The sequence below is a fragment of the Schistocerca cancellata genome, unplaced genomic scaffold, assembly GCF_023864275.1.
Source record: "Schistocerca cancellata isolate TAMUIC-IGC-003103 unplaced genomic scaffold, iqSchCanc2.1 HiC_scaffold_318, whole genome shotgun sequence".
In the NCBI taxonomy this organism is placed as follows: Eukaryota; Metazoa; Arthropoda; class Insecta; order Orthoptera; family Acrididae; genus Schistocerca; species Schistocerca cancellata.
In genome coordinates this window covers 91,013-105,861 of record NW_026046336.1, presented here as the reverse complement: position 1 = coordinate 105,861, position 14,849 = coordinate 91,013, and the positions used below count along the sequence as shown (strand labels likewise).

Here is a 14,849-nt window from a genome sequence, read left to right as displayed (position 1 = left end):
GGCGATCGCCTGCCTCGGTAGCGCAGTAGGCAGCGCGTAAGTCTCATAATCTCAAGGTCGTGAGTTCGATCCTCACCCGGGGCATTTAATTTACTATCGTTCACAGCTAAGTCGACGGCTCTGGGGTTGCGAAGGAGCGAAACACTTAGTAGTTTGTTATCGACAAGGCTTCAACGACTCAGCGTGAAAATGTTTACTTCCCGTTATTACTAGTTGCAGTTCTTTTGTAAAATTTTCAAGAAAAAAAGTACTAGTAATAAAACTGAATTTCGTATGATATAACATGTAAAGTCACACAATGTATGACCTGCTATATAATGACAGGCAGCAGGTCTTTACTTGCGAAATAAGTAAATAAATATTACTACTTACAGCTTTGCTTTTCCTCCTACCGCTGCAACAACGAGGCCAAAAGCAATGGACTGTGACTTTTGCCATACGTGAGAAGATGCTCGCAAACAGGGAAAGTGCGTGACGGAATGCGAGTGGAGGGGGTATAAACCCGGAGAAGAATGTGCACGTCCGGTGTGGTCTAGTGGCTAGGATACCTGGCTTTCACCCAGGAGGCCCGGGTTCGATTCCCGGTACCGGAATGGAATTTTTTCGGAACAAATGACGACAAGTTTTGACCGTGCGAAATGCTGTTTCACGTCCTCCTCGCATTATAGCTACTGGTTGGTAAACGTCAGCTGACAACAGTCGAGAGAAACGGGCACGCAACGAAATTACTACGAGCAGCGGCATAGAGGGAGAAGAGACGCTGGTCCACTGTTGGATTGCTGCCATAGAAATGTTACATGGCAATACGCAGACCAATTCCCGCGAAGCAATGGGAGAATGTCTGCACCGAGGCCCGTTAGCTCAGTTGGTTAGAGCGTCGTGCTAATAACGCGAAGGTCGTGGGTTCGATCCCCCCACGGGCCACTACGATTTTACTATTTCAAAAAGGCAACGCCGATTTCCCCGCGGAAGTATGGTGACAAAGAAATCGTCACATTGTGTGGCAGCTGATAGGGGACCCGAACGCGACTTGTCGGGACGCGCTAAAACATTTCACTGGTCACAGCACGCTCAACACACAGTTTCTCGTCCGATCACCACAACTGCGCGACGTTGGGCGTTGTCAGTGCTTGGGCGGGTGACCGCCTGCGAATATAGGACACTGTCGACAGTTTCAATTCGTATTTCTCTTTCCTCTTCGGTTTCGGAGCTGCAGCGCTATTCGGTCAAGGGCACTGGCGCCACGTTTTGCCTCTCGGTATGCCAAGTCGCGCCGTGCGGCCACAGTGAAATGAAGGAGCGTGTTGTAAAATTTGCAACAAAGAAAAAAAAATGTACTAGTAATAAAACTGAATTTGTCCGACAGAACATGTAAAATCAGACAATACATGATAACAGGCAGCAGGTATTTACTTGAGGCATAAGTAATGTTGTGCCCGCCTCGCCATACCTCTCTCAGTCGTTTCGCGTGCTTGTCCTTTTGATATAGGCCGATTGGAGAGCGTCAGCTCTCGCGTCAGCTGAGCAAAGTCGAGACAAGTCGAGACTCAAGGGGAATCGACGCACACGCTATAGGGTGGCCTGCAGCGAGTAAGATGGGGAAAGAAACATTAATTTAAGGACGCGTGGCAAAAGTACTCATACGCAAAAGTAAAAGCCTGCTGCGGTGGCCGGGAATCGAACCCGGATCAACTGCTTGGAAGGCAACTATGCTGACCATTACACCACCACCGCACGGTTTCCTTCCACGCCTCGCGAGCCGCGCTGTGTCTGCTTCCCGCCTGTCGGCGGCGGCCGAAGGTGGTCGTAGCTGTAGGCGCGTTACGGGGTAGGCGAGCCCATCCAGGCAGCGTCTCTAGGCACATTTCGCGTCCTTTGGCAAGAGTCGTCGCGTGCGTACTCCGCAAGAGTACTCAGACGATCATTTTTAAGCAGTGCGGTGCAGGATTCAGCGTCTGTAGCATTCTCTCGAGAGGATGCGACGGCGCTGGACGGCAGTCCCACTTTCCCCACAGACGTCTGCCGCGGAAAGCACCAGGAAGCTGTGAACTAGCTCAGCATCGGTGGTTCAGTGGTAGAATGCTCGCCTGCCACGCGGGCGGCCCGGGTTCGATTCCCGGCCGATGCATCGTTTTGTTTTTTCTCCGATAGTGGTGCTGCGTGTCTTTCGCACTCGAACTGCGTGAGCCATGAGAATGAACCGCGGGATTCCGTGTGGAAAGAAGCAATCATGCAGCGCGCACGACTGCTCGTTTGGACTCTTGCGTGCTATTGTACATACTGGCGTCGGCCTAGCATCGCAAGTTGCCTGCCGCGCCGGGAATGCACGTGTAGCAACAGAAAAAATGAGCCACGGAGTGCAGACTCTGTACCACTGGTATTCGGTACTTAGCAAGATTCCAGAAGGTGTGGCGATCGCCTGCCTCGGTAGCGCAGTAGGCAGCGCGTAAGTCTCATAATCTCAAGGTCGTGAGTTCGATCCTCACCCGGGGCATTTAATTTACTATCGTTCACAGCTAAGTCGACGGCTCTGGGGTTGCGAAGGAGCGAAACACTTAGTAGTTTGTTATCGACAAGGCTTCAACGACTCAGCGTGAAAATGTTTACTTCCCGTTATTACTAGTTGCAGTTCTTTTGTAAAATTTTCAAGAAAAAAAGTACTAGTAATAAAACTGAATTTCGTATGATATAACATGTAAAGTCACACAATGTATGACCTGCTATATAATGACAGGCAGCAGGTCTTTACTTGCGAAATAAGTAAATAAATATTACTACTTACAGCTTTGCTTTTCCTCCTACCGCTGCAACAACGAGGCCAAAAGCAATGGACTGTGACTTTTGCCATACGTGAGAAGATGCTCGCAAACAGGGAAAGTGCGTGACGGAATGCGAGTGGAGGGGGTATAAACCCGGAGAAGAATGTGCACGTCCGGTGTGGTCTAGTGGCTAGGATACCTGGCTTTCACCCAGGAGGCCCGGGTTCGATTCCCGGTACCGGAATGGAATTTTTTCGGAACAAATGACGACAAGTTTTGACCGTGCGAAATGCTGTTTCACGTCCTCCTCGCATTATAGCTACTGGTTGGTAAACGTCAGCTGACAACAGTCGAGAGAAACGGGCACGCAACGAAATTACTACGAGCAGCGGCATAGAGGGAGAAGAGACGCTGGTCCACTGTTGGATTGCTGCCATAGAAATGTTACATGGCAATACGCAGACCAATTCCCGCGAAGCAATGGGAGAATGTCTGCACCGAGGCCCGTTAGCTCAGTTGGTTAGAGCGTCGTGCTAATAACGCGAAGGTCGTGGGTTCGATCCCCCCACGGGCCACTACGATTTTACTATTTCAAAAAGGCAACGCCGATTTCCCCGCGGAAGTATGGTGACAAAGAAATCGTCACATTGTGTGGCAGCTGATAGGGGACCCGAACGCGACTTGTCGGGACGCGCTAAAACATTTCACTGGTCACAGCACGCTCAACACACAGTTTCTCGTCCGATCACCACAACTGCGCGACGTTGGGCGTTGTCAGTGCTTGGGCGGGTGACCGCCTGCGAATATAGGACACTGTCGACAGTTTCAATTCGTATTTCTCTTTCCTCTTCGGTTTCGGAGCTGCAGCGCTATTCGGTCAAGGGCACTGGCGCCACGTTTTGCCTCTCGGTATGCCAAGTCGCGCCGTGCGGCCACAGTGAAATGAAGGAGCGTGTTGTAAAATTTGCAACAAAGAAAAAAAAATGTACTAGTAATAAAACTGAATTTGTCCGACAGAACATGTAAAATCAGACAATACATGATAACAGGCAGCAGGTATTTACTTGAGGCATAAGTAATGTTGTGCCCGCCTCGCCATACCTCTCTCAGTCGTTTCGCGTGCTTGTCCTTTTGATATAGGCCGATTGGAGAGCGTCAGCTCTCGCGTCAGCTGAGCAAAGTCGAGACAAGTCGAGACTCAAGGGGAATCGACGCACACGCTATAGGGTGGCCTGCAGCGAGTAAGATGGGGAAAGAAACATTAATTTAAGGACGCGTGGCAAAAGTACTCATACGCAAAAGTAAAAGCCTGCTGCGGTGGCCGGGAATCGAACCCGGATCAACTGCTTGGAAGGCAACTATGCTGACCATTACACCACCACCGCACGGTTTCCTTCCACGCCTCGCGAGCCGCGCTGTGTCTGCTTCCCGCCTGTCGGCGGCGGCCGAAGGTGGTCGTAGCTGTAGGCGCGTTACGGGGTAGGCGAGCCCATCCAGGCAGCGTCTCTAGGCACATTTCGCGTCCTTTGGCAAGAGTCGTCGCGTGCGTACTCCGCAAGAGTACTCAGACGATCATTTTTAAGCAGTGCGGTGCAGGATTCAGCGTCTGTAGCATTCTCTCGAGAGGATGCGACGGCGCTGGACGGCAGTCCCACTTTCCCCACAGACGTCTGCCGCGGAAAGCACCAGGAAGCTGTGAACTAGCTCAGCATCGGTGGTTCAGTGGTAGAATGCTCGCCTGCCACGCGGGCGGCCCGGGTTCGATTCCCGGCCGATGCATCGTTTTGTTTTTTCTCCGATAGTGGTGCTGCGTGTCTTTCGCACTCGAACTGCGTGAGCCATGAGAATGAACCGCGGGATTCCGTGTGGAAAGAAGCAATCATGCAGCGCGCACGACTGCTCGTTTGGACTCTTGCGTGCTATTGTACATACTGGCGTCGGCCTAGCATCGCAAGTTGCCTGCCGCGCCGGGAATGCACGTGTAGCAACAGAAAAAATGAGCCACGGAGTGCAGACTCTGTACCACTGGTATTCGGTACTTAGCAAGATTCCAGAAGGTGTGGCGATCGCCTGCCTCGGTAGCGCAGTAGGCAGCGCGTAAGTCTCATAATCTTAAGGTCGTGAGTTCGATCCTCACCCGGGGCATTTAATTTACTATCGTTCACAGCTAAGTCGACGGCTCTGGGGTTGCGAAGGAGCGAAACACTTAGTAGTTTGTTATCGACAAGGCTTCAACGACTCAGCGTGAAAATGTTTACTTCCCGTTATTACTAGTTGCAGTTCTTTTGTAAAATTTTCAAGAAAAAAAGTACTAGTAATAAAACTGAATTTCGTATGATATAACATGTAAAGTCACACAATGTATGACCTGCTATATAATGACAGGCAGCAGGTCTTTACTTGCGAAATAAGTAAATAAATATTACTACTTACAGCTTTGCTTTTCCTCCTACCGCTGCAACAACGAGGCCAAAAGCAATGGACTGTGACTTTTGCCATACGTGAGAAGATGCTCGCAAACAGGGAAAGTGCGTGACGGAATGCGAGTGGAGGGGGAATAAACCCGGAGAAGAATGTGCACGTCCGGTGTGGTCTAGTGGCTAGGATACCTGGCTTTCACCCAGGAGGCCCGGGTTCGATTCCCGGTACCGGAATGGAATTTTTTCGGAACAAATGACGACAAGTTTTGACCGTGCGAAATGCTGTTTCACGTCCTCCTCGCATTATAGCTACTGGTTGGTAAACGTCAGCTGACAACAGTCGAGAGAAACGGGCACGCAACGAAATTACTACGAGCAGCGGCATAGAGGGAGAAGAGACGCTGGTCCACTGTTGGATTGCTGCCATAGAAATGTTACATGGCAATACGCAGACCAATTCCCGCGAAGCAATGGGAGAATGTCTGCACCGAGGCCCGTTAGCTCAGTTGGTTAGAGCGTCGTGCTAATAACGCGAAGGTCGTGGGTTCGATCCCCCCACGGGCCACTACGATTTTACTATTTCAAAAAGGCAACGCCGATTTCCCCGCGGAAGTATGGTGACAAAGAAATCGTCACATTGTGTGGCAGCTGATAGGGGACCCGAACGCGACTTGTCGGGACGCGCTAAAACATTTCACTGGTCACAGCACGCTCAACACACAGTTTCTCGTCCGATCACCACAACTGCGCGACGTTGGGCGTTGTCAGTGCTTGGGCGGGTGACCGCCTGCGAATATAGGACACTGTCGACAGTTTCAATTCGTATTTCTCTTTCCTCTTCGGTTTCGGAGCTGCAGCGCTATTCGGTCAAGGGCACTGGCGCCACGTTTTGCCTCTCGGTATGCCAAGTCGCGCCGTGCGGCCACAGTGAAATGAAGGAGCGTGTTGTAAAATTTGCAACAAAGAAAAAAAAATGTACTAGTAATAAAACTGAATTTGTCCGACAGAACATGTAAAATCAGACAATACATGATAACAGGCAGCAGGTATTTACTTGAGGCATAAGTAATGTTGTGCCCGCCTCGCCATACCTCTCTCAGTCGTTTCGCGTGCTTGTCCTTTTGATATAGGCCGATTGGAGAGCGTCAGCTCTCGCGTCAGCTGAGCAAAGTCGAGACAAGTCGAGACTCAAGGGGAATCGACGCACACGCTATAGGGTGGCCTGCAGCGAGTAAGATGGGGAAAGAAACATTAATTTAAGGACGCGTGGCAAAAGTACTCATACGCAAAAGTAAAAGCCTGCTGCGGTGGCCGGGAATCGAACCCGGATCAACTGCTTGGAAGGCAACTATGCTGACCATTACACCACCACTGCACGGTTTCCTTCCACGCCTCGCGAGCCGCGCTGTGTCTGCTTCCCGCCTGTCGGCGGCGGCCGAAGGTGGTCGTAGCTGTAGGCGCGTTACGGGGTAGGCGAGCCCATCCAGGCAGCGTCTCTAGGCACATTTCGCGTCCTTTGGCAAGAGTCGTCGCGTGCGTACTCCGCAAGAGTACTCAGACGATCATTTTTAAGCAGTGCGGTGCAGGATTCAGCGTCTGTAGCATTCTCTCGAGAGGATGCGACGGCGCTGGACGGCAGTCCCACTTTCCCCACAGACGTCTGCCGCGGAAAGCACCAGGAAGCTGTGAACTAGCTCAGCATCGGTGGTTCAGTGGTAGAATGCTCGCCTGCCACGCGGGCGGCCCGGGTTCGATTCCCGGCCGATGCATCGTTTTGTTTTTTCTCCGATAGTGGTGCTGCGTGTCTTTCGCACTCGAACTGCGTGAGCCATGAGAATGAACCGCGGGATTCCGTGTGGAAAGAAGCAATCATGCAGCGCGCACGACTGCTCGTTTGGACTCTTGCGTGCTATTGTACATACTGGCGTCGGCCTAGCATCGCAAGTTGCCTGCCGCGCCGGGAATGCACGTGTAGCAACAGAAAAAATGAGCCACGGAGTGCAGACTCTGTACCACTGGTATTCGGTACTTAGCAAGATTCCAGAAGGTGTGGCGATCGCCTGCCTCGGTAGCGCAGTAGGCAGCGCGTAAGTCTCATAATCTTAAGGTCGTGAGTTCGATCCTCACCCGGGGCATTTAATTTACTATCGTTCACAGCTAAGTCGACGGCTCTGGGGTTGCGAAGGAGCGAAACACTTAGTAGTTTGTTATCGACAAGGCTTCAACGACTCAGCGTGAAAATGTTTACTTCCCGTTATTACTAGTTGCAGTTCTTTTGTAAAATTTTCAAGAAAAAAAGTACTAGTAATAAAACTGAATTTCGTATGATATAACATGTAAAGTCACACAATGTATGACCTGCTATATAATGACAGGCAGCAGGTCTTTACTTGCGAAATAAGTAAATAAATATTACTACTTACAGCTTTGCTTTTCCTCCTACCGCTGCAACAACGAGGCCAAAAGCAATGGACTGTGACTTTTGCCATACGTGAGAAGATGCTCGCAAACAGGGAAAGTGCGTGACGGAATGCGAGTGGAGGGGGAATAAACCCGGAGAAGAATGTGCACGTCCGGTGTGGTCTAGTGGCTAGGATACCTGGCTTTCACCCAGGAGGCCCGGGTTCGATTCCCGGTACCGGAATGGAATTTTTTCGGAACAAATGACGACAAGTTTTGACCGTGCGAAATGCTGTTTCACGTCCTCCTCGCATTATAGCTACTGGTTGGTAAACGTCAGCTGACAACAGTCGAGAGAAACGGGCACGCAACGAAATTACTACGAGCAGCGGCATAGAGGGAGAAGAGACGCTGGTCCACTGTTGGATTGCTGCCATAGAAATGTTACATGGCAATACGCAGACCAATTCCCGCGAAGCAATGGGAGAATGTCTGCACCGAGGCCCGTTAGCTCAGTTGGTTAGAGCGTCGTGCTAATAACGCGAAGGTCGTGGGTTCGATCCCCCCACGGGCCACTACGATTTTACTATTTCAAAAAGGCAACGCCGATTTCCCCGCGGAAGTATGGTGACAAAGAAATCGTCACATTGTGTGGCAGCTGATAGGGGACCCGAACGCGACTTGTCGGGACGCGCTAAAACATTTCACTGGTCACAGCACGCTCAACACACAGTTTCTCGTCCGATCACCACAACTGCGCGACGTTGGGCGTTGTCAGTGCTTGGGCGGGTGACCGCCTGCGAATATAGGACACTGTCGACAGTTTCAATTCGTATTTCTCTTTCCTCTTCGGTTTCGGAGCTGCAGCGCTATTCGGTCAAGGGCACTGGCGCCACGTTTTGCCTCTCGGTATGCCAAGTCGCGCCGTGCGGCCACAGTGAAATGAAGGAGCGTGTTGTAAAATTTGCAACAAAGAAAAAAAAATGTACTAGTAATAAAACTGAATTTGTCCGACAGAACATGTAAAATCAGACAATACATGATAACAGGCAGCAGGTATTTACTTGAGGCATAAGTAATGTTGTGCCCGCCTCGCCATACCTCTCTCAGTCGTTTCGCGTGCTTGTCCTTTTGATATAGGCCGATTGGAGAGCGTCAGCTCTCGCGTCAGCTGAGCAAAGTCGAGACAAGTCGAGACTCAAGGGGAATCGACGCACACGCTATAGGGTGGCCTGCAGCGAGTAAGATGGGGAAAGAAACATTAATTTAAGGACGCGTGGCAAAAGTACTCATACGCAAAAGTAAAAGCCTGCTGCGGTGGCCGGGAATCGAACCCGGATCAACTGCTTGGAAGGCAACTATGCTGACCATTACACCACCACCGCACGGTTTCCTTCCACGCCTCGCGAGCCGCGCTGTGTCTGCTTCCCGCCTGTCGGCGGCGGCCGAAGGTGGTCGTAGCTGTAGGCGCGTTACGGGGTAGGCGAGCCCATCCAGGCAGCGTCTCTAGGCACATTTCGCGTCCTTTGGCAAGAGTCGTCGCGTGCGTACTCCGCAAGAGTACTCAGACGATCATTTTTAAGCAGTGCGGTGCAGGATTCAGCGTCTGTAGCATTCTCTCGAGAGGATGCGACGGCGCTGGACGGCAGTCCCACTTTCCCCACAGACGTCTGCCGCGGAAAGCACCAGGAAGCTGTGAACTAGCTGAGCATCGGTGGTTCAGTGGTAGAATGCTCGCCTGCCACGCGGGCGGCCCGGGTTCGATTCCCGGCCGATGCATCGTTTTGTTTTTTCTCCGATAGTGGTGCTGCGTGTCTTTCGCACTCGAACTGCGTGAGCCATGAGAATGAACCGCGGGATTCCGTGTGGAAAGAAGCAATCATGCAGCGCGCACGACTGCTCGTTTGGACTCTTGCGTGCTATTGTACATACTGGCGTCGGCCTAGCATCGCAAGTTGCCTGCCGCGCCGGGAATGCACGTGTAGCAACAGAAAAAATGAGCCACGGAGTGCAGACTCTGTACCACTGGTATTCGGTACTTAGCAAGATTCCAGAAGGTGTGGCGATCGCCTGCCTCGGTAGCGCAGTAGGCAGCGCGTAAGTCTCATAATCTTAAGGTCGTGAGTTCGATCCTCACCCGGGGCATTTAATTTACTATCGTTCACAGCTAAGTCGACGGCTCTGGGGTTGCGAAGGAGCGAAACACTTAGTAGTTTGTTATCGACAAGGCTTCAACGACTCAGCGTGAAAATGTTTACTTCCCGTTATTACTAGTTGCAGTTCTTTTGTAAAATTTTCAAGAAAAAAAGTACTAGTAATAAAACTGAATTTCGTATGATATAACATGTAAAGTCACACAATGTATGACCTGCTATATAATGACAGGCAGCAGGTCTTTACTTGCGAAATAAGTAAATAAATATTACTACTTACAGCTTTGCTTTTCCTCCTACCGCTGCAACAACGAGGCCAAAAGCAATGGACTGTGACTTTTGCCATACGTGAGAAGATGCTCGCAAACAGGGAAAGTGCGTGACGGAATGCGAGTGGAGGGGGTATAAACCCGGAGAAGAATGTGCACGTCCGGTGTGGTCTAGTGGCTAGGATACCTGGCTTTCACCCAGGAGGCCCGGGTTCGATTCCCGGTACCGGAATGGAATTTTTTCGGAACAAATGACGACAAGTTTTGACCGTGCGAAATGCTGTTTCACGTCCTCCTCGCATTATAGCTACTGGTTGGTAAACGTCAGCTGACAACAGTCGAGAGAAACGGGCACGCAACGAAATTACTACGAGCAGCGGCATAGAGGGAGAAGAGACGCTGGTCCACTGTTGGATTGCTGCCATAGAAATGTTACATGGCAATACGCAGACCAATTCCCGCGAAGCAATGGGAGAATGTCTGCACCGAGGCCCGTTAGCTCAGTTGGTTAGAGCGTCGTGCTAATAACGCGAAGGTCGTGGGTTCGATCCCCCCACGGGCCACTACGATTTTACTATTTCAAAAAGGCAACGCCGATTTCCCCGCGGAAGTATGGTGACAAAGAAATCGTCACATTGTGTGGCAGCTGATAGGGGACCCGAACGCGACTTGTCGGGACGCGCTAAAACATTTCACTGGTCACAGCACGCTCAACACACAGTTTCTCGTCCGATCACCACAACTGCGCGACGTTGGGCGTTGTCAGTGCTTGGGCGGGTGACCGCCTGCGAATATAGGACACTGTCGACAGTTTCAATTCGTATTTCTCTTTCCTCTTCGGTTTCGGAGCTGCAGCGCTATTCGGTCAAGGGCACTGGCGCCACGTTTTGCCTCTCGGTATGCCAAGTCGCGCCGTGCGGCCACAGTGAAATGAAGGAGCGTGTTGTAAAATTTGCAACAAAGAAAAAAAAATGTACTAGTAATAAAACTGAATTTGTCCGACAGAACATGTAAAATCAGACAATACATGATAACAGGCAGCAGGTATTTACTTGAGGCATAAGTAATGTTGTGCCCGCCTCGCCATACCTCTCTCAGTCGTTTCGCGTGCTTGTCCTTTTGATATAGGCCGATTGGAGAGCGTCAGCTCTCGCGTCAGCTGAGCAAAGTCGAGACAAGTCGAGACTCAAGGGGAATCGACGCACACGCTATAGGGTGGCCTGCAGCGAGTAAGATGGGGAAAGAAACATTAATTTAAGGACGCGTGGCAAAAGTACTCATACGCAAAAGTAAAAGCCTGCTGCGGTGGCCGGGAATCGAACCCGGATCAACTGCTTGGAAGGCAACTATGCTGACCATTACACCACCACCGCACGGTTTCCTTCCACGCCTCGCGAGCCGCGCTGTGTCTGCTTCCCGCCTGTCGGCGGCGGCCGAAGGTGGTCGTAGCTGTAGGCGCGTTACGGGGTAGGCGAGCCCATCCAGGCAGCGTCTCTAGGCACATTTCGCGTCCTTTGGCAAGAGTCGTCGCGTGCGTACTCCGCAAGAGTACTCAGACGATCATTTTTAAGCAGTGCGGTGCAGGATTCAGCGTCTGTAGCATTCTCTCGAGAGGATGCGACGGCGCTGGACGGCAGTCCCACTTTCCCCACAGACGTCTGCCGCGGAAAGCACCAGGAAGCTGTGAACTAGCTGAGCATCGGTGGTTCAGTGGTAGAATGCTCGCCTGCCACGCGGGCGGCCCGGGTTCGATTCCCGGCCGATCATCGTTTTGTTTTTTCTCCGATAGTGGTGCTGCGTGTCTTTCGCACTCGAACTGCGTGAGCCATGAGAATGAACCGCGGGATTCCGTGTGGAAAGAAGCAATCATGCAGCGCGCACGACTGCTCGTTTGGACTCTTGCGTGCTATTGTACATACTGGCGTCGGCCTAGCATCGCAAGTTGCCTGCCGCGCCGGGAATGCACGTGTAGCAACAGAAAAAATGAGCCACGGAGTGCAGACTCTGTACCACTGGTATTCGGTACTTAGCAAGATTCCAGAAGGTGTGGCGATCGCCTGCCTCGGTAGCGCAGTAGGCAGCGCGTAAGTCTCATAATCTTAAGGTCGTGAGTTCGATCCTCACCCGGGGCATTTAATTTACTATCGTTCACAGCTAAGTCGACGGCTCTGGGGTTGCGAAGGAGCGAAACACTTAGTAGTTTGTTATCGACAAGGCTTCAACGACTCAGCGTGAAAATGTTTACTTCCCGTTATTACTAGTTGCAGTTCTTTTGTAAAATTTTCAAGAAAAAAAGTACTAGTAATAAAACTGAATTTCGTATGATATAACATGTAAAGTCACACAATGTATGACCTGCTATATAATGACAGGCAGCAGGTCTTTACTTGCGAAATAAGTAAATAAATATTACTACTTACAGCTTTGCTTTTCCTCCTACCGCTGCAACAACGAGGCCAAAAGCAATGGACTGTGACTTTTGCCATACGTGAGAAGATGCTCGCAAACAGGGAAAGTGCGTGACGGAATGCGAGTGGAGGGGGAATAAACCCGGAGAAGAATGTGCACGTCCGGTGTGGTCTAGTGGCTAGGATACCTGGCTTTCACCCAGGAGGCCCGGGTTCGATTCCCGGTACCGGAATGGAATTTTTTCGGAACAAATGACGACAAGTTTTGACCGTGCGAAATGCTGTTTCACGTCCTCCTCGCATTATAGCTACTGGTTGGTAAACGTCAGCTGACAACAGTCGAGAGAAACGGGCACGCAACGAAATTACTACGAGCAGCGGCATAGAGGGAGAAGAGACGCTGGTCCACTGTTGGATTGCTGCCATAGAAATGTTACATGGCAATACGCAGACCAATTCCCGCGAAGCAATGGGAGAATGTCTGCACCGAGGCCCGTTAGCTCAGTTGGTTAGAGCGTCGTGCTAATAACGCGAAGGTCGTGGGTTCGATCCCCCCACGGGCCACTACGATTTTACTATTTCAAAAAGGCAACGCCGATTTCCCCGCGGAAGTATGGTGACAAAGAAATCGTCACATTGTGTGGCAGCTGATAGGGGACCCGAACGCGACTTGTCGGGACGCGCTAAAACATTTCACTGGTCACAGCACGCTCAACACACAGTTTCTCGTCCGATCACCACAACTGCGCGACGTTGGGCGTTGTCAGTGCTTGGGCGGGTGACCGCCTGCGAATATAGGACACTGTCGACAGTTTCAATTCGTATTTCTCTTTCCTCTTCGGTTTCGGAGCTGCAGCGCTATTCGGTCAAGGGCACTGGCGCCACGTTTTGCCTCTCGGTATGCCAAGTCGCGCCGTGCGGCCACAGTGAAATGAAGGAGCGTGTTGTAAAATTTGCAACAAAGAAAAAAAAATGTACTAGTAATAAAACTGAATTTGTCCGACAGAACATGTAAAATCAGACAATACATGATAACAGGCAGCAGGTATTTACTTGAGGCATAAGTAATGTTGTGCCCGCCTCGCCATACCTCTCTCAGTCGTTTCGCGTGCTTGTCCTTTTGATATAGGCCGATTGGAGAGCGTCAGCTCTCGCGTCAGCTGAGCAAAGTCGAGACAAGTCGAGACTCAAGGGGAATCGACGCACACGCTATAGGGTGGCCTGCAGCGAGTAAGATGGGGAAAGAAACATTAATTTAAGGACGCGTGGCAAAAGTACTCATACGCAAAAGTAAAAGCCTGCTGCGGTGGCCGGGAATCGAACCCGGATCAACTGCTTGGAAGGCAACTATGCTGACCATTACACCACCACCGCACGGTTTCCTTCCACGCCTCGCGAGCCGCGCTGTGTCTGCTTCCCGCCTGTCGGCGGCGGCCGAAGGTGGTCGTAGCTGTAGGCGCGTTACGGGGTAGGCGAGCCCATCCAGGCAGCGTCTCTAGGCACATTTCGCGTCCTTTGGCAAGAGTCGTCGCGTGCGTACTCCGCAAGAGTACTCAGACGATCATTTTTAAGCAGTGCGGTGCAGGATTCAGCGTCTGTAGCATTCTCTCGAGAGGATGCGACGGCGCTGGACGGCAGTCCCACTTTCCCCACAGACGTCTGCCGCGGAAAGCACCAGGAAGCTGTGAACTAGCTCAGCATCGGTGGTTCAGTGGTAGAATGCTCGCCTGCCACGCGGGCGGCCCGGGTTCGATTCCCGGCCGATGCATCGTTTTGTTTTTTCTCCGATAGTGGTGCTGCGTGTCTTTCGCACTCGAACTGCGTGAGCCATGAGAATGAACCGCGGGATTCCGTGTGGAAAGAAGCAATCATGCAGCGCGCACGACTGCTCGTTTGGACTCTTGCGTGCTATTGTACATACTGGCGTCGGCCTAGCATCGCAAGTTGCCTGCCGCGCCGGGAATGCACGTGTAGCAACAGAAAAAATGAGCCACGGAGTGCAGACTCTGTACCACTGGTATTCGGTACTTAGCAAGATTCCAGAAGGTGTGGCGATCGCCTGCCTCGGTAGCGCAGTAGGCAGCGCGTAAGTCTCATAATCTTAAGGTCGTGAGTTCGATCCTCACCCGGGGCATTTAATTTACTATCGTTCACAGCTAAGTCGACGGCTCTGGGGTTGCGAAGGAGCGAAACACTTAGTAGTTTGTTATCGACAAGGCTTCAACGACTCAGCGTGAAAATGTTTACTTCCCGTTATTACTAGTTGCAGTTCTTTTGTAAAATTTTCAAGAAAAAAAGTACTAGTAATAAAACTGAATTTCGTATGATATAACATGTAAAGTCACACAATGTATGACCTGCTATATAATGACAGGCAGCAGGTCTTTACTTGCGAAATAAGTAAATAAATATTACTACTTACAGCTTTGCTTTTCCTCCT

General features: G+C 51.1%; 31 non-coding genes across 31 annotated transcripts; 25 read left to right on the top strand and 6 right to left on the bottom strand.

The window, feature by feature from the left end:
* Positions 1–11: 11 nt before the first annotated feature.
* Trnam-cau (transfer RNA methionine (anticodon CAU)) lies at positions 12–84 on the top strand. Its single transcript has one exon. It is a non-coding gene; the product is annotated as a tRNA-Met (tRNA).
* A 437-nt stretch (positions 85–521) lies between these two features.
* Trnae-uuc (transfer RNA glutamic acid (anticodon UUC)) lies at positions 522–593 on the top strand. The gene has a single exon. It is a non-coding gene; the product is annotated as a tRNA-Glu (tRNA).
* Positions 594–850: 257 nt separating this feature from the next.
* Positions 851–924, top strand: Trnai-aau (transfer RNA isoleucine (anticodon AAU)). The gene has a single exon. It is a non-coding gene; the product is annotated as a tRNA-Ile (tRNA).
* Positions 925–1,662: 738 nt separating this feature from the next.
* Trnag-ucc (transfer RNA glycine (anticodon UCC)) lies at positions 1,663–1,734 on the bottom strand. Its single transcript has one exon. It is a non-coding gene; the product is annotated as a tRNA-Gly (tRNA).
* A 323-nt stretch (positions 1,735–2,057) lies between these two features.
* Positions 2,058–2,128, top strand: Trnag-gcc (transfer RNA glycine (anticodon GCC)). The gene has a single exon. It is a non-coding gene; the product is annotated as a tRNA-Gly (tRNA).
* A 293-nt stretch (positions 2,129–2,421) lies between these two features.
* Positions 2,422–2,494, top strand: Trnam-cau (transfer RNA methionine (anticodon CAU)). Its single transcript has one exon. It is a non-coding gene; the product is annotated as a tRNA-Met (tRNA).
* Positions 2,495–2,931: 437 nt separating this feature from the next.
* On the top strand, positions 2,932–3,003 carry Trnae-uuc (transfer RNA glutamic acid (anticodon UUC)). Its single transcript has one exon. It is a non-coding gene; the product is annotated as a tRNA-Glu (tRNA).
* A 257-nt stretch (positions 3,004–3,260) lies between these two features.
* Trnai-aau (transfer RNA isoleucine (anticodon AAU)) lies at positions 3,261–3,334 on the top strand. The gene has a single exon. It is a non-coding gene; the product is annotated as a tRNA-Ile (tRNA).
* A 738-nt stretch (positions 3,335–4,072) lies between these two features.
* Trnag-ucc (transfer RNA glycine (anticodon UCC)) lies at positions 4,073–4,144 on the bottom strand. The gene has a single exon. It is a non-coding gene; the product is annotated as a tRNA-Gly (tRNA).
* Positions 4,145–4,467: 323 nt separating this feature from the next.
* On the top strand, positions 4,468–4,538 carry Trnag-gcc (transfer RNA glycine (anticodon GCC)). Its single transcript has one exon. It is a non-coding gene; the product is annotated as a tRNA-Gly (tRNA).
* Positions 4,539–4,831: 293 nt separating this feature from the next.
* Trnam-cau (transfer RNA methionine (anticodon CAU)) lies at positions 4,832–4,904 on the top strand. Its single transcript has one exon. It is a non-coding gene; the product is annotated as a tRNA-Met (tRNA).
* A 437-nt stretch (positions 4,905–5,341) lies between these two features.
* Positions 5,342–5,413, top strand: Trnae-uuc (transfer RNA glutamic acid (anticodon UUC)). Its single transcript has one exon. It is a non-coding gene; the product is annotated as a tRNA-Glu (tRNA).
* A 257-nt stretch (positions 5,414–5,670) lies between these two features.
* On the top strand, positions 5,671–5,744 carry Trnai-aau (transfer RNA isoleucine (anticodon AAU)). The gene has a single exon. It is a non-coding gene; the product is annotated as a tRNA-Ile (tRNA).
* A 738-nt stretch (positions 5,745–6,482) lies between these two features.
* On the bottom strand, positions 6,483–6,554 carry Trnag-ucc (transfer RNA glycine (anticodon UCC)). The gene has a single exon. It is a non-coding gene; the product is annotated as a tRNA-Gly (tRNA).
* A 323-nt stretch (positions 6,555–6,877) lies between these two features.
* Trnag-gcc (transfer RNA glycine (anticodon GCC)) lies at positions 6,878–6,948 on the top strand. Its single transcript has one exon. It is a non-coding gene; the product is annotated as a tRNA-Gly (tRNA).
* A 293-nt stretch (positions 6,949–7,241) lies between these two features.
* Trnam-cau (transfer RNA methionine (anticodon CAU)) lies at positions 7,242–7,314 on the top strand. Its single transcript has one exon. It is a non-coding gene; the product is annotated as a tRNA-Met (tRNA).
* Positions 7,315–7,751: 437 nt separating this feature from the next.
* On the top strand, positions 7,752–7,823 carry Trnae-uuc (transfer RNA glutamic acid (anticodon UUC)). The gene has a single exon. It is a non-coding gene; the product is annotated as a tRNA-Glu (tRNA).
* A 257-nt stretch (positions 7,824–8,080) lies between these two features.
* Positions 8,081–8,154, top strand: Trnai-aau (transfer RNA isoleucine (anticodon AAU)). The gene has a single exon. It is a non-coding gene; the product is annotated as a tRNA-Ile (tRNA).
* A 738-nt stretch (positions 8,155–8,892) lies between these two features.
* Trnag-ucc (transfer RNA glycine (anticodon UCC)) lies at positions 8,893–8,964 on the bottom strand. Its single transcript has one exon. It is a non-coding gene; the product is annotated as a tRNA-Gly (tRNA).
* A 323-nt stretch (positions 8,965–9,287) lies between these two features.
* Trnag-gcc (transfer RNA glycine (anticodon GCC)) lies at positions 9,288–9,358 on the top strand. The gene has a single exon. It is a non-coding gene; the product is annotated as a tRNA-Gly (tRNA).
* A 293-nt stretch (positions 9,359–9,651) lies between these two features.
* Trnam-cau (transfer RNA methionine (anticodon CAU)) lies at positions 9,652–9,724 on the top strand. The gene has a single exon. It is a non-coding gene; the product is annotated as a tRNA-Met (tRNA).
* Positions 9,725–10,161: 437 nt separating this feature from the next.
* Trnae-uuc (transfer RNA glutamic acid (anticodon UUC)) lies at positions 10,162–10,233 on the top strand. Its single transcript has one exon. It is a non-coding gene; the product is annotated as a tRNA-Glu (tRNA).
* Positions 10,234–10,490: 257 nt separating this feature from the next.
* Positions 10,491–10,564, top strand: Trnai-aau (transfer RNA isoleucine (anticodon AAU)). The gene has a single exon. It is a non-coding gene; the product is annotated as a tRNA-Ile (tRNA).
* A 738-nt stretch (positions 10,565–11,302) lies between these two features.
* On the bottom strand, positions 11,303–11,374 carry Trnag-ucc (transfer RNA glycine (anticodon UCC)). Its single transcript has one exon. It is a non-coding gene; the product is annotated as a tRNA-Gly (tRNA).
* Positions 11,375–11,694: 320 nt separating this feature from the next.
* On the top strand, positions 11,695–11,768 carry Trnag-gcc (transfer RNA glycine (anticodon GCC)). Its single transcript has one exon. It is a non-coding gene; the product is annotated as a tRNA-Gly (tRNA).
* Positions 11,769–12,060: 292 nt separating this feature from the next.
* Trnam-cau (transfer RNA methionine (anticodon CAU)) lies at positions 12,061–12,133 on the top strand. The gene has a single exon. It is a non-coding gene; the product is annotated as a tRNA-Met (tRNA).
* A 437-nt stretch (positions 12,134–12,570) lies between these two features.
* On the top strand, positions 12,571–12,642 carry Trnae-uuc (transfer RNA glutamic acid (anticodon UUC)). Its single transcript has one exon. It is a non-coding gene; the product is annotated as a tRNA-Glu (tRNA).
* Positions 12,643–12,899: 257 nt separating this feature from the next.
* Positions 12,900–12,973, top strand: Trnai-aau (transfer RNA isoleucine (anticodon AAU)). Its single transcript has one exon. It is a non-coding gene; the product is annotated as a tRNA-Ile (tRNA).
* A 738-nt stretch (positions 12,974–13,711) lies between these two features.
* On the bottom strand, positions 13,712–13,783 carry Trnag-ucc (transfer RNA glycine (anticodon UCC)). Its single transcript has one exon. It is a non-coding gene; the product is annotated as a tRNA-Gly (tRNA).
* Positions 13,784–14,106: 323 nt separating this feature from the next.
* Trnag-gcc (transfer RNA glycine (anticodon GCC)) lies at positions 14,107–14,177 on the top strand. Its single transcript has one exon. It is a non-coding gene; the product is annotated as a tRNA-Gly (tRNA).
* A 293-nt stretch (positions 14,178–14,470) lies between these two features.
* Trnam-cau (transfer RNA methionine (anticodon CAU)) lies at positions 14,471–14,543 on the top strand. Its single transcript has one exon. It is a non-coding gene; the product is annotated as a tRNA-Met (tRNA).
* The last annotated feature ends 306 nt before the right edge of the window (positions 14,544–14,849 follow it).